We start from the raw sequence: 12928 nt of genomic DNA, 5'->3' as shown, positions 1-12928 counted from the left end.
AAAATGTTTTATCCCTTTTTCTCCCCAAACTGGCATGCCCAATTCCCACTACTTACTAGGTCCTCATGGTGGCGCGGTTACTCACCTCAATCCGGGTGGCAGAAGACAAGTCTCAGTTGCCTCCGCTTCTGAGACAGTCAATCTGCTCATCTTATCATGTGGCTTGCTGTGCATGACACCGTGGAGACTCAGCATGTGGAGGCTCATGCTTATTGAGAGCGAGAACCACTTAATCGCGACCATGAGGAGGTTACCCCATGTGACTCTACCCTCCCTAGCAACCGGGCCAATTTGGTTGCTTAGGAGACCTGGCTGGAGTCACTCAGCACACCCTGGATTCGAACTCATGACTCCAGGGGTGGTAGTCCGCATCAATACGTGCTTAGCTACCCAGGCCCCCCAAAACACGCTCACTTAAATCGTCCTCTTTCTCTCGTATGTAGCATGGGGAGCCCAAATCGTTTAGGTGAATCAGTTTGTTTTGAATAATTCATGTAATTGAACTGGTCCAAATAAACGTTTCACACATTCACTGATATATACCGTTGGATAGTCCAATCTATTTTACTGAATCGATTCATGTACATGAAATAGTTTGCTTCTGATTCACTTGAGCACCTGCACAGAAATCCCTTTGCATTTTTTGTTTTCTTTAAGCGAAATATTTAGTTAATTGTTTCTCTTTATTACCCTGGTTATATAAAATCGTTTTTTTAGTTTTATTTATTATGAATCAGAACTGTATTTATGGCAAAAAGCAATAAAGCTCTTTTTACATGCATATATCTAAGATATTATACACCAAAATTATCTCAAAGTGAAATTGGAAATACTAGGTTGACTTTAAGCTGAAATCGGTCTGTGATTACCGAAATGCGAAACAATGCATCCAGTGGCAAGTGTTGTTGGGTGTATGAGCACGTGTGAGCTTCATTTTCTGGGTGAAATGTCCACAGAAGGGCGCTAAAAGCAAGTTGCGAAATAAGTTGTTTTCAGCTCTACAGGCTGTAGTACAGTGAAGAGGAATGCATATTTTATAAACTGTACCCCACAACCCACACCCCAAACCTAAACCTAACCATCAGTGGAGTAAAAATTTTATTTTAGAGGTAAAAATGCCTTTATCAGCCTTGAGGGGGAAGAACAGCCTTCCTACGTCTCAGACTTGACTTAGACTCAGATTCATGGCTTTGGCATAAGACCAGGCAGTTTTGGTCTAGAAATGGAATTGGGTTTCTATGAGACCCATGATCATTGAGAATGTTGGTAACCAGCTAGATAGGTCTCCAAAGAGTGTCTCGATACTAAGAACCTCTGGTGGAAAGTCACATGGGTTTGGAAGTACATAAGGGTGAGTAAATGAATTTTGGGTGAAATATCCCTTTAAGCTGTTCTCTCCAGTAGGGGAATGAAAGTTGACCCAATGAAATGGAACAAATAATACACTTTTTTTTATTTTTATTTTTTTTTTATCCAAAATGCATATGCATCAATAGACTTAAGACTCACACTCTTAAACATTGACTGAATGCCAAGCTTATAGGCTCGCAGACGTCTGGCGTTAAGTGTCAACTTCCACTGACTGTGTCATCAGTCTTTGTCCTGCTTTAAAGCCGCAACCAAGTGTCCAGATCTATCACACACTCCCAGTTGCTGAGAGCAAGCTCTGCCCCATTCTCTTATAGTAGGCGCACACTTCACATTGGCAAATGAGTCATTCATGACATAACGAGCAGATAAAGATGATGTGAGCAAATTGAAACATGTCCGCTGAGCAGAGTAGGATATTACAGAGCAATGGGCTGACCATTCCTTCCTCTCAGTGCTCACTTCCTGTTCAGAGATTAAATTAAAATAGCCTTTCTGCTGGAGATGGATCTTTATTTCCTGCTTTTTGGCTTTCCTTGGTTCATCTGCTTATTTTCAACCATATATCAGGCAAATCTGTGAGGCCACTGCAAAATCAGATCGCAATCATGTAGAACTCATTAAGCGGATGTTTTTACCAAGACGAAGATTAATGTGGATAAAAACTGCCACAGGAAAACTGTTCATCCAATTGCAGATGAGGAGATGGAGAGGAAGGGTGAACATAAGGGAAGCTATGCAGAGGGAGGCTTTGAATCTCTCTCTCACTGGGGAGATTTCTCTATTACTCTCAACAACAGACGGATTGAGTGCAAACACAGCAGATGTGAGAGAAATTTGGTAGCAACAGGGAGGAGAATTAAAACAACATTAAGCATTCAGCAACTGGAAAATCACACTTCCCTGATCCATGCCAGTGATTGCCATTCAAATGGAAGTGTAGCTCACATCTAATTAGATTCTAATGAAGTCCTCCCCAAAGATGAGGACCACTGAGACATCTACTATGCCCCTCTGAGCCTCTAAACCTCTGGATGGATGGGTGGATGGATGGATGGGATTTTTGCAGCGGAAGAGATATCATCTTTTAAACACCTGTTCCACTTTCACTGATAAGGAGACTCTTTAAAAAGGCAATGCACATCTCTTACTAGCCTGCATAACTGATGCTTCAAATGTAATCAAGAGGTTCCAATTAAAGCATGACAAGGTTGAGCATAATCATGTGTGAAGAGGACTGCATAAACTGGCAATCTACTCACTTGGCAAAGCTGACTGATTCTCATATTACCGTGTTTGATTGAGTGATATGATATTAGCACTAAGGCTTTGCATCAAACAGACAGGCAGGTTGTCATATGATAGGCCAGAGACATGCAGGGACTGTACACTGTAGTCTTCATAGTCTTTACCTCAGCCAGAAGAGACAAATGAGTGATATTTTAGCTGTCCATTCTTTCATACTCTGCTAGTTATGGTGAGTGTAGCACTGTCAGTCAAAGCAGGTCAGTGTTGCACAGCCCTGTCAACACTCTCAGAAAAAAGGTATCCCATGATGTCAAGCAAAGAGGCACTGAGTTTGAAGGCAGGCCTTAAAATACATCCACAGGTACACCTCCAATTCAGTATACCTCCTATCAGAAGCTAATTGGCTAATTGTCTAAAGGCTTGACATCATTTTCTGGAATTTTCCAAGCTGCTTAAAGGCACCGTTAACTTAGTGTATGTAAACTTCTGACCCACTGGAACTGTGATATAGTCAATTAAAAATGAAACAATCTGTCTGTAAACATAGGTAAACATGCAGATCCTCTAATTTCCACATTGTCATAGCTAGAATACCATCATAATCAGAATAATGATGCATGGCTCAGGGATGTTGTTCTTATTACCACGCAGTGTGGCAGCTGTATCTGTGAACGCTCAGCTAATCAACTCAGCTTAGAACCAGCCAAGTCATCCGCCCAGGCCGCGACTCCTACATAACACTCGCAGTGTGTGATCTGTGCAGTTTACGATAACGCACTGCAGAGGGGCTAAATGGAACCTGAGTGTACCAAGTGAGACGAGCCAGTCTTCTTATTCACACCAGATTTGTGTTGGGACAGAAATCAGCATGGAATTGCAAGAGAGTGGGCAAGATCTGCTCGGCAGCAATGTGTTGGATGGCCATGAGTAAGATAAATATTGCCTGGACAATTCAGTTGTCTAACATCTCTGTGCCAGGACTCCCAGTGGAGGACACTACAACCCTCCCAGGAAACAGAAAGAGGGCTGGTTGTGACATCATCAGTGTGGCCCACAGGTGTATTCATCTGACTGGTGCTTGGATGTTCTTAGTTTTCACTTTTTATTTATTTAATTTGCTGTTAGAACAAGGGGAGATGGGGAGAAAAGGTATGACGGCATGGAAGCTTTACTCTGTCATTGTCAAGAAAATGCACACTTTGCTCCTGTACTGACGCTACATAAAACTGAAGTGAAAGTTTTGGCCTAACTTTTCTCTACAGTAGCACTTAGTACCGTGACTTTTGATTCTATGGCACAGAACAGCATATGTTCAAATGTATACCCCTCACACCTAACTCATCGTGTATTTCAGCTGCTCCCTTCTAAAAATCGCTGCAGAACAATCAAAACTAAAACTTTCAGACACAAAAACAGCTTTTTCCTGCAGGCATTGGCCCTCATTAATAATGCCCTATTGTTTCACCATTGAACAAATACTTGACTACAAATGATAACAGACTTCACACACATGCTGTGTAGAATATTCTCATTATGAACTGAAAAACTAAATTATTCATAAATTATAACTTTTTATTTGACTAGATTCCTTTGGTTTTATTTATTCTGCATATTGAATTTGCACTCCTCACCGACACACCATACAAACCCTGTATGTGTACAGTTGCATATAACATTAACCTCCTTTATCCTTTTAATCACTTTAAAGAAACACATTTTGAGTTTTTACACTAGAGTGCAACAGTGCCCACCCATTTTTTCTATTGTGGTTCCGGAAGAATTTTTCTCAATTAGTTTTTCCATAGGCATTTTATAAAATCCTTCATAAAAGAGTTATAAGCCATAAACCAAACCAGCCAGCTCTGAGGTGAATCACAACATTACAACTTTTGATTTGAAGCAAAAAAGTATTTGAAAATCAGACAAAAAGACAAACGGTACAAGTCTGTGTACGTCATGTTTTTCATGAGGGAATGAACTACAATCCCATGAAGCACTGGGAATGACATAATAAAACGATTTATCAACTGATGACATAACGAAAACAATAGAAAATATAGAAAACTATGATTTAAGATTTAAAGTTGAAAATAGCTGCTGAATGCATTTGGTGTGCTTTGTTTGTGGATTTTCCCACTAAGGATCATGGGTAGTGTAGTTCTTCACCAGGAATTCCTCTTATTAACACAACTTTTAAAAAGGTTAAATGGAAATAGCGTGGACTGATGGCTTCAACAGAAGCATCTACCATGAATTAACAACCTCTGAGCTCACAGTATGTCATGGTAGGGATTTTTACTTCCAGAACCAGAATGTTGCACTCTACAGTAAAAACTAAATTCTAAGCTTTCTAACGATGAAATTATGTTTCTACTCCAAACTATTTTAATATATAATCATTTAAATTTTGGCTGAAATAATTATTTAAATGCCTTCCTTTAACTTTAGTGCATAAACTCAAAATGAAGGAGCAGGACACATATTGTATTGTATCGATATTGTGTATACTGCATTCTACTGTATATTGAACAGTACATTGAATACTATATGTATATATTATATATTGTACACTGTTATATAATGAATATCTAATATGGCCTGTGATCTGTGCACTGTTATGGAACAACCCACCAAGGCAAATTCCTAGTAAGTGTAACTTACTCTGCAATTACACCTGGTTCCGAAAATCAATACAGTCTAATTTGATGAAATGTCATCTTCTTAAAAACATAGTTTCAGCATCTATATAAAAGGAGAAGGCTTAGACATAATCAGGTTCTACTTCAAATAAACAAAGTGACACATCTCAAGATATTTCAGGAGCCTAACAAGCAATCAAAGATGCATGCCATCCCAAAAGTGATGAGGGTAAGTAGGTAAAGAGCCACTTCGCTATTGAGATGTGCTCTGATTGTGTCTTAATTGGGACACTTCACTGCTTTTTTTATTTTGCTTCATTTAATTTTTTCCTAATAAAAGTGTGCAAAGAGGGGTAGAGCTGAGATCCCTGAGTGCTGTATTTTCACCTTTGATCGATGGAGACCTGCTGCACCGTGGGAGAGATGTTACAGCCACGGCTAAATTTTATATTAACAAAATCACTTCCATTAAAACCACTGCACCTTGCTGTCATGGCAACTGCTGAAAGTATCAATGGGAGTTGTGAAATGTGCAGCAGAAATTTATTTCCAGCCTGTGGCCCCCAGATAGTGATATTGATGCCGCAGTCAGGGGTGGCTAGTTATCAGCTCCACAGCTACCTGTCGAGCCTACAAAAAAGATGCGGATTAATTCTGGCAGCGTACGACAATAATTTATACATCTCGTCCTGATGCACATAATCCCTCAAGATGCTTAAACACGGGGAGAACCGAACACATATATGTACCTAAGAAGCATTTTCTCAGACAATACATATGATTAGCAGAGGTACAGTGCTTCAGATATTGAGGCTGGAATCTTACAAGCCTTGGCCTGCAAAGATCAACAGCAGAAAGCCTGTTTTTTCTGTATACAGTTCTGCTCATAAATTGACATACCCTTTGAAGAAACTGCAAGATGTAAGAAAATGAGTAAGGTCATAAAATTATAGCTTTTACTTTTTTTAAAACATAGTTCTGCCCAGATAATGCTAATTGGCATAAGATATTTACACATAATCAAAGACAAAATAATCAATGAAATAACACAAATTCTCCTGCTGAGAAGTTTACATACCCTTGGTTCTCAATATTGTGTATTGCCTCCTTGAGCATCGATTACTGTTTGTAGCCTTTTGTGATGGTTGTGCTTTGTTGGTCCTGGGCAATGAATCTTTCCAATATTCTTGACAAAAAGCCTCCAGATACTATAAGTTCAGTGGTTTTCTTGCCTGTTCTGCATTTTTAAGTTATTCCCTAATGGCTTAATGATTTGTTGAGATCCAACTTTGCCACTCAGGACAATTGATGGACTCAAATATGGACTACAAAGTCACTGATGTTGTTTTCACAGGCTTTATTTACCATATTGCAAGTGAATAGTGACTCTGGTCGGTCAAGCTTGGAAAAGGACAATGAAACACCATTAAACCACAATAAAAGTAATAAATACTATTCATGCACTATATGCCAAGTCTTCCAAAGCAATGCCATCCCTTTGAGTGATGAACACAATAAAATTTAAGCTGTTATTCTCTCTAAAATCAAATCTTTAATAAAGTGCTTAAACTCAAATATGACGGCTATGTCAATAACATCAACCTCATTCGTTCTCATCGCATCTCATCGTAAGCGTGTGTAATGATACACTTTCTGAACTTGACAAACATTTCACTATTCACCTGCGTTATGGTAAATAAAGCCTAGGAAAACATTCCATGGAAAAACTCAAATGGGTTTGGAAAGTACAAAAAATGTTGTTGAACTATTACTTTAAGAACCAAGGATGTGTAAACTTTTGGACAGGATGATCTGGGTCAGTTCATGCATTATTTTATCTTGTGGAACAAACTTAATACACTTAAATACCTGTTATGCAGCATATATATATATATATATATATATATATATATATATATATATATATATATATATATATATATATATATATATATATATTTTTATTCTATTTCTTATTCTAATCTAACAGATTCAGCAAGAGGTATGTAAAGAGAAAAACTGTTAACTGAAAACTAAGCTGTTGAATGCCAAACAACACTCATGGTCTGTCATATGAGCAGTCTTTTTCTCTTTCTCACACACACATGCACACAAACACACATTTAGTTGTCGACGCACATGCGCACACAACACACTTGCATACACGCCCCCAAAACCAATCACCTCTCGGCGCACCGACATTACGGTATAAAAGAGTAAAATATCAGAAGAAGAATGCCACCATTTAATTCATACCGCGCTTAGAGTCCTGACACATTTTCAGCACAAAGCCATGAAGGCGAAACTAGGCTGTAAAGCCACAGCTTGCAGCTGTAAATTAGAATGCGATTACTCGGAGGAGAGATTGATGACTACATAGTGTGCATCTTGTGACTTGCTCACTTAGTTAATAGGGCATTGCAGTGACTTTCTGCATCTGCGCTCATCCAAGTCACAGCAGTGATGGCTTCTTAAACATAATTAAAAGAGCTGTCCGTGTGACATTCTCAAAAAGCTTCTTGACCAATTGATGGCAGAGGCAATTTTCTTGGTAAACTTTACAGGTGGTAAATGGATTTCGTAACTGGGATTGAAAGTCAAGTCAATGGGGCTTTGTCGAGCATGTCGAGGAAAACAAGAGGAGCCATGTTGTTTGTTCCAAGGCTATGGATTTCTAATAAATGTTTACCACTCGCTTTGACCCCAAAACTCTCAACAACAATCTGTTTTAGTCACGGGAGGGGAAAGTCAATTTATTTAAATCCTGCTCTTATCCCGAAAACTCATCCTGGCTTCGAACCCGTCCCATGCCACTGGCTCCATTTGGCATCGCTGTCATTTCCAGCCGTCTTCTTAATAACTCCTTGACTTAACCCACTTCCCAATGCAGGGGCCCTCGTATTCAATCATCGTCTGCTCCAGGAGAGACCAATCCTCTCTGTTTATATTACTCTTCAATTTATCCCACTTTAAAAGACTGCTCAGAGAGTGAGAGGGGAAGAGAGAAAAGGCACTGGAGGCTCTTTACAATAAGACTGATTCATTGTGAAAATTTTCATGTTGTTTTAACAGGCAGTGTAATGAGAGAGATTCTCGGTCTATTCAGTCATCTATTGACTCTTCTGCTCTATTCAAACACGTTTGCCACTTTGGTTCTCTCCACACACTTCATAAGCTTCTCCAGAAAAGCCTCTTAATGAAATGTGAGTCAGAGATACCAGCATTTTCTGACAAGTGAAGACACATTCAGTAAAACAAAATTAACAAGGCTGCCGAATGGGCAACCTGCTCGGGTACAAATAAATCCATTGTATCACTGCCAGTATTGCTCGCATTGTCAAGCTTGGAACACAAATCACGCAGAGCAGAAATCAGGCAAAGCACAGACATTGAGTAATCAATCCATTTTGGTGTCCCCAGAGAGACTCAAGCAGACATCTCCTGTACCTCCTTCTGTTCAGGTCAAAGACCAAGGTATCAGGAAGGAACAGAGTGCACTTTCCAAGACAGAAAAGCAAGGCTCTTGCCACCGAATTAGCATAATATCAAAAGTCGTTTCTATAAAATGGGACACGGTTACAAATCAAGTGTAAAAATTTTGGGTCATACAAGAGGACTTCAAAGCTCAGTGGAGAGAGTGGGCGTGGAGTATCAGGTCCTGGTCAGGTACAGATGAGAAATCCAGAGGAGAAATGAGGTTCCATATGAGGAAACCCTGCTGGGGATGAAATGACCCCAGAATTGAGGAGGCAAGGATGGCAGCTTTCTTTACGCGTTGCTCTCTCTGCTGATTAGCAGGACTGATGCTCTCCTGCCTGAGTCGGGCCAGCGGAGTGATGGGAGATCACCAGGGTTCCACATTGTCTCCATTAACACCTCATCTCACTCACCTGAGGGGAGCCGGGATATGAAATCCAAAATACAAAGAGCAGAGATGAGAGAGAATCTCTGAGCAGACAAGACATGCACAGTAGAACTCTCGCCCATGTACAGTTTATCCCCCACACATATTCACAAATTCTGTGTTTGTAACTCCAGATACACTCTCTCCATCAGTGCTCCAGTTACATATTCAGATCATATGTTTCACAGTGCTCTCTAGCTGAAGAAAGCGTACTGATCCTGCTTACTTCTAGTGCTTTTTTTGGATGTTCCTCTGTGCTTTGTGACTGAAAAAAGGGAGTGCTTTCTTTGTGTCTTAAAATATGCCTCTGCTTCTGTACCGAGCCCTGATTTATTTTGTCAGACGCAACTGAATGAAAGACCATCTTTTTTGGAAAAGAGGGGGGCCCGCCGAGATGTGTCACAACAGACTTTGTCAAAATCAGTGGAAATATGGAATACTGTTGAGAATTTGTGTTTTTAATTCAACTTCTCTTTGCCGTCTCGAAGCTGCTGCAAAGACAGTACAGTCATGGCATTTCTTACCCTCTGTGGAAACACATGGCACTTTTTATTGTGTTGGGGCTGAAATTCCTCCCATTCACAACAGAAATAAATATCAGCATTACATTTCAGTAACTAGTCTTTGTGTAATCAAATTAAGGCTGTCAAATATTGAACGTTCATGATATAATTGAGAGGATTTGCTGACAATATGGTTTTAAGCAATATTGTGAATATTTTAAAGTGTGTAATTTTGGCCATTAATTTCCATAAAGAGTGCGCCATTAGACTAATTTTGCGATCCTTTGCGATAAAGGAATTGTCCAGGTTAACACCGTAAACCCTGTAATCCTGGTAATTTAGTCCAATGCAAAAATTACGATTTAAATAACTTTACAGCTCAAATAAAACAGCAGTTTTAACAGAAGAATTGTTTGTATGTGCTTTTATAAAATTATAAGCTTCACATTTCACATTCTGCCTTAAAGCTGAAGTATGTAACTTTTTCAGTGTTAAAATACTTCCTTCTATCCCAGCTTAATATGCAGAGACAACTACAAGTCATTCAGTGGTTCATTTTCTCAAAAACTGTAAATGCGTCTCTGTGGCACTATAAATTTAATGTGTTTGTTTAGAGTGACCCGATTAGACCCGCCCCAACAACATTACGGGGATGGGACTATCTGACGGTTCGAACAACAGCAGATGAGGGTCGTATTCAGAAAGCTATTTTGAAAACATACAGTAGTTTATTTTTGCAATTCCTTTCGGTGGCGCTAGTGTTGCAGAAATTACATACTTGAGCTTTAACCCTCCAAACATTGGCCAAATTCTCTTCCATTGTAAATGCCTCACTGTCAAGTTTTTTGCTTTTTTTAAAGACTTCGAATGAGTCGAAATAATTTTTTGTGGCAATCAACATTATGCCACAAATACTGTCAAATATGCTTAACTTTTATTGAAAAAGAAAAAGAAACTCTAGGAAAGTCCTGTGACGGACTGCTCATCGAGGCTATAAAGAGTACCGCCATAGCCGTAAGAAACCCCCTGTAGGAAGCTCACAATGAAAAATTACATTAAACATCATTTGCAGCATGTTTTACCCCTGAGGTGGACTGCATTCTTAATTCATGCTGCACATATTCATTTGTTTTATTTGTCTCCGTTATCTCTTACTCCCCTCCCTTCTCAAAAAGTCAAAACATGCTTGGGAGGAAATTCAAATATGGAACATTGTAGCAAATGTCAAGAACAATGTAAGTCTGTGAGATTGCTGTTGTGAGTGAGGGTTTAGTCAGAATGAAGGCCAATGATGCTCTCAGACAGAGATCGCCGATAGACCTTCAGGCTTTTCGACATGGGCATTAGGAGTGTACCGTAAAGGAATTACTGTTTTAAATTTTACTGTCAGAGAATAAAAAGAATCCAGGCAAAATATGTTAAAACATGCAATGGAATCCAAGCAATAAAGATGATTGTGCATTTATCACTTACTTTGTGACTTGTCTTAATGAGGAATACAACTCTCATCAAACAAGCACAGTCTTTATGTATTTTAAATGAGGTCACCCACAAAAACAAAAAAATGCTTACGGCAATCAAGAGAGAAGTAAAAACAAGAAATATTAGGGAGATAAAACTAGAAAAAAAAAAAACACTTGCTGCTTTAAAATGAAAAACTCAAGGAAGCTGAATAATTTTGCAAATCTTCTGCTTTGAGAATTCGTTGTGCAGGGTGACTGATGGTAATGAGTTGAAATGAGGTTGCAATTTGGGCCACAGTATATCAGAGCTGTGCTTTTCTTTTTTCCCCTCATATTATTTGTTAACAGTCTTAAACAATAGAAAGTTTTCAATAGAAAACTATTGAGTAAAGTTTCCCTAACAAGCCAACAAGTGCTTGATTTTAATAATCTGATTTAATGGCAAGAGAATACATTACATCTTATTCAAATGACTCTACAGATTAAAACAGCTATGCTCAGCTGGGCTATACTCCAGAGTCATTAAAAGTCTGGGGCAGCACAATCTTTAAATGAAGGTCAGAATAAAAAACCTATATCTATGAAATGAGCATCTGTTCAAAATCAAAGTGGCTCCGAGAGTTCTTGACATCACAGTAAAGTGGATTTATTGGTAGTAAGACAGGTGAGGAAATATTCCAAAGAGATCAACGTCTAGAATGCAGCATACATAACTAATGTGTAATGATTTGTTACCATTAGAATTTTCTCGAAAAGGTAATGTGAAGTTACTCCAGTTTAAACCTGAATAAGATGATGGTACAAAGAAAGTATGGATGGACCGAGAGAAAGAGGTGAGAGAGTGACATTAAAAAATAGATAAGTTTGTATTTGTGCATTATTGCCTTAGAGGTTAACACTTCACCCGGTCACATTATCTCTTACAGGGACAATGTAATCACTTCTACCTGGGGTTGCCTTATCATACATCAAACACAGATAAGAGCAATGACAAGCATTTCTAATGAATGAGCTCTCCAAAATGCTACGACTGCAGGGAACTGACTGACTATGATGGACGACTCTAGTGAGAGGCTTTTAGTGGTTTCTACCATTTTATGCTGACTTCCCAGCAGCAAGCTGGGGATTTCTCCTTAAGTCAAATATCATCTCCACTGTTTTGAGCGTGTTCAGCTCCCCAGTCTCACTAGCTGCTGCCTATCTGTCAGAAAGCTATTGATCCACCGATAGATTGTGGTTGGAATGGAAAGCTGGGTCAGTTAGGTTGAGAGAATATCAGCATGATGGTATTAAAGCCTGAACTGAAGTCCACAAATAGGATCCTTGCATAAATGTATGGGAAGAGGTGATTGTTGAGGAGAGTACTGAGTTGGTCCTGACAGTAAAGGCACGTTACTTGGGCATATGACATTGAATGATGGTAGAGATTCAACATTTCGTCTGATAGCGCAAACACTGAGATGCACAGCAAAGATAAGCTATACCATGCCAAGGTGTGATGAACAGATGCCAGACTGTGTGTCAGCACTTAATCAAATTAAGTCCTAAACTGAATCTGTGAATCATCCAATGGGTAAAAATCTTTTGTTCTGTAATTCTGCCAAGTTTATGCTATCTCCCAACAAAAAATTTTTGCACCACTGGTGGTTCCATTTTCCTTCTAAGATTACACATTTACCCAACTAACATTTAGGTTTAGGATTGGGGTTTGGGTGTAGAGTTAATAAAATATGCATTACTCTTCATTTTACTACTTCATTTACAACTAAAAACAACACGCTTTTGGTGCCCCTCTGTGGACAT

The 12928-nt window shown here is 39.1% G+C and overlaps 1 protein-coding gene across 4 annotated transcripts in view; it reads right to left on the bottom strand.

The window, feature by feature from the left end:
* Nucleotides 1–12928, bottom strand: part of efcab11 (EF-hand calcium binding domain 11) — a 76341-nt gene that overhangs the window by 6088 nt on the left and 57325 nt on the right. The window lies entirely within an intron of this gene.

This window comes from Myxocyprinus asiaticus, chromosome 20 (assembly GCF_019703515.2).
Source record: "Myxocyprinus asiaticus isolate MX2 ecotype Aquarium Trade chromosome 20, UBuf_Myxa_2, whole genome shotgun sequence".
In the NCBI taxonomy this organism is placed as follows: domain Eukaryota; kingdom Metazoa; phylum Chordata; class Actinopteri; order Cypriniformes; family Catostomidae; genus Myxocyprinus; species Myxocyprinus asiaticus.
This window is presented reverse-complemented; position numbering and strand designations above follow the sequence as displayed.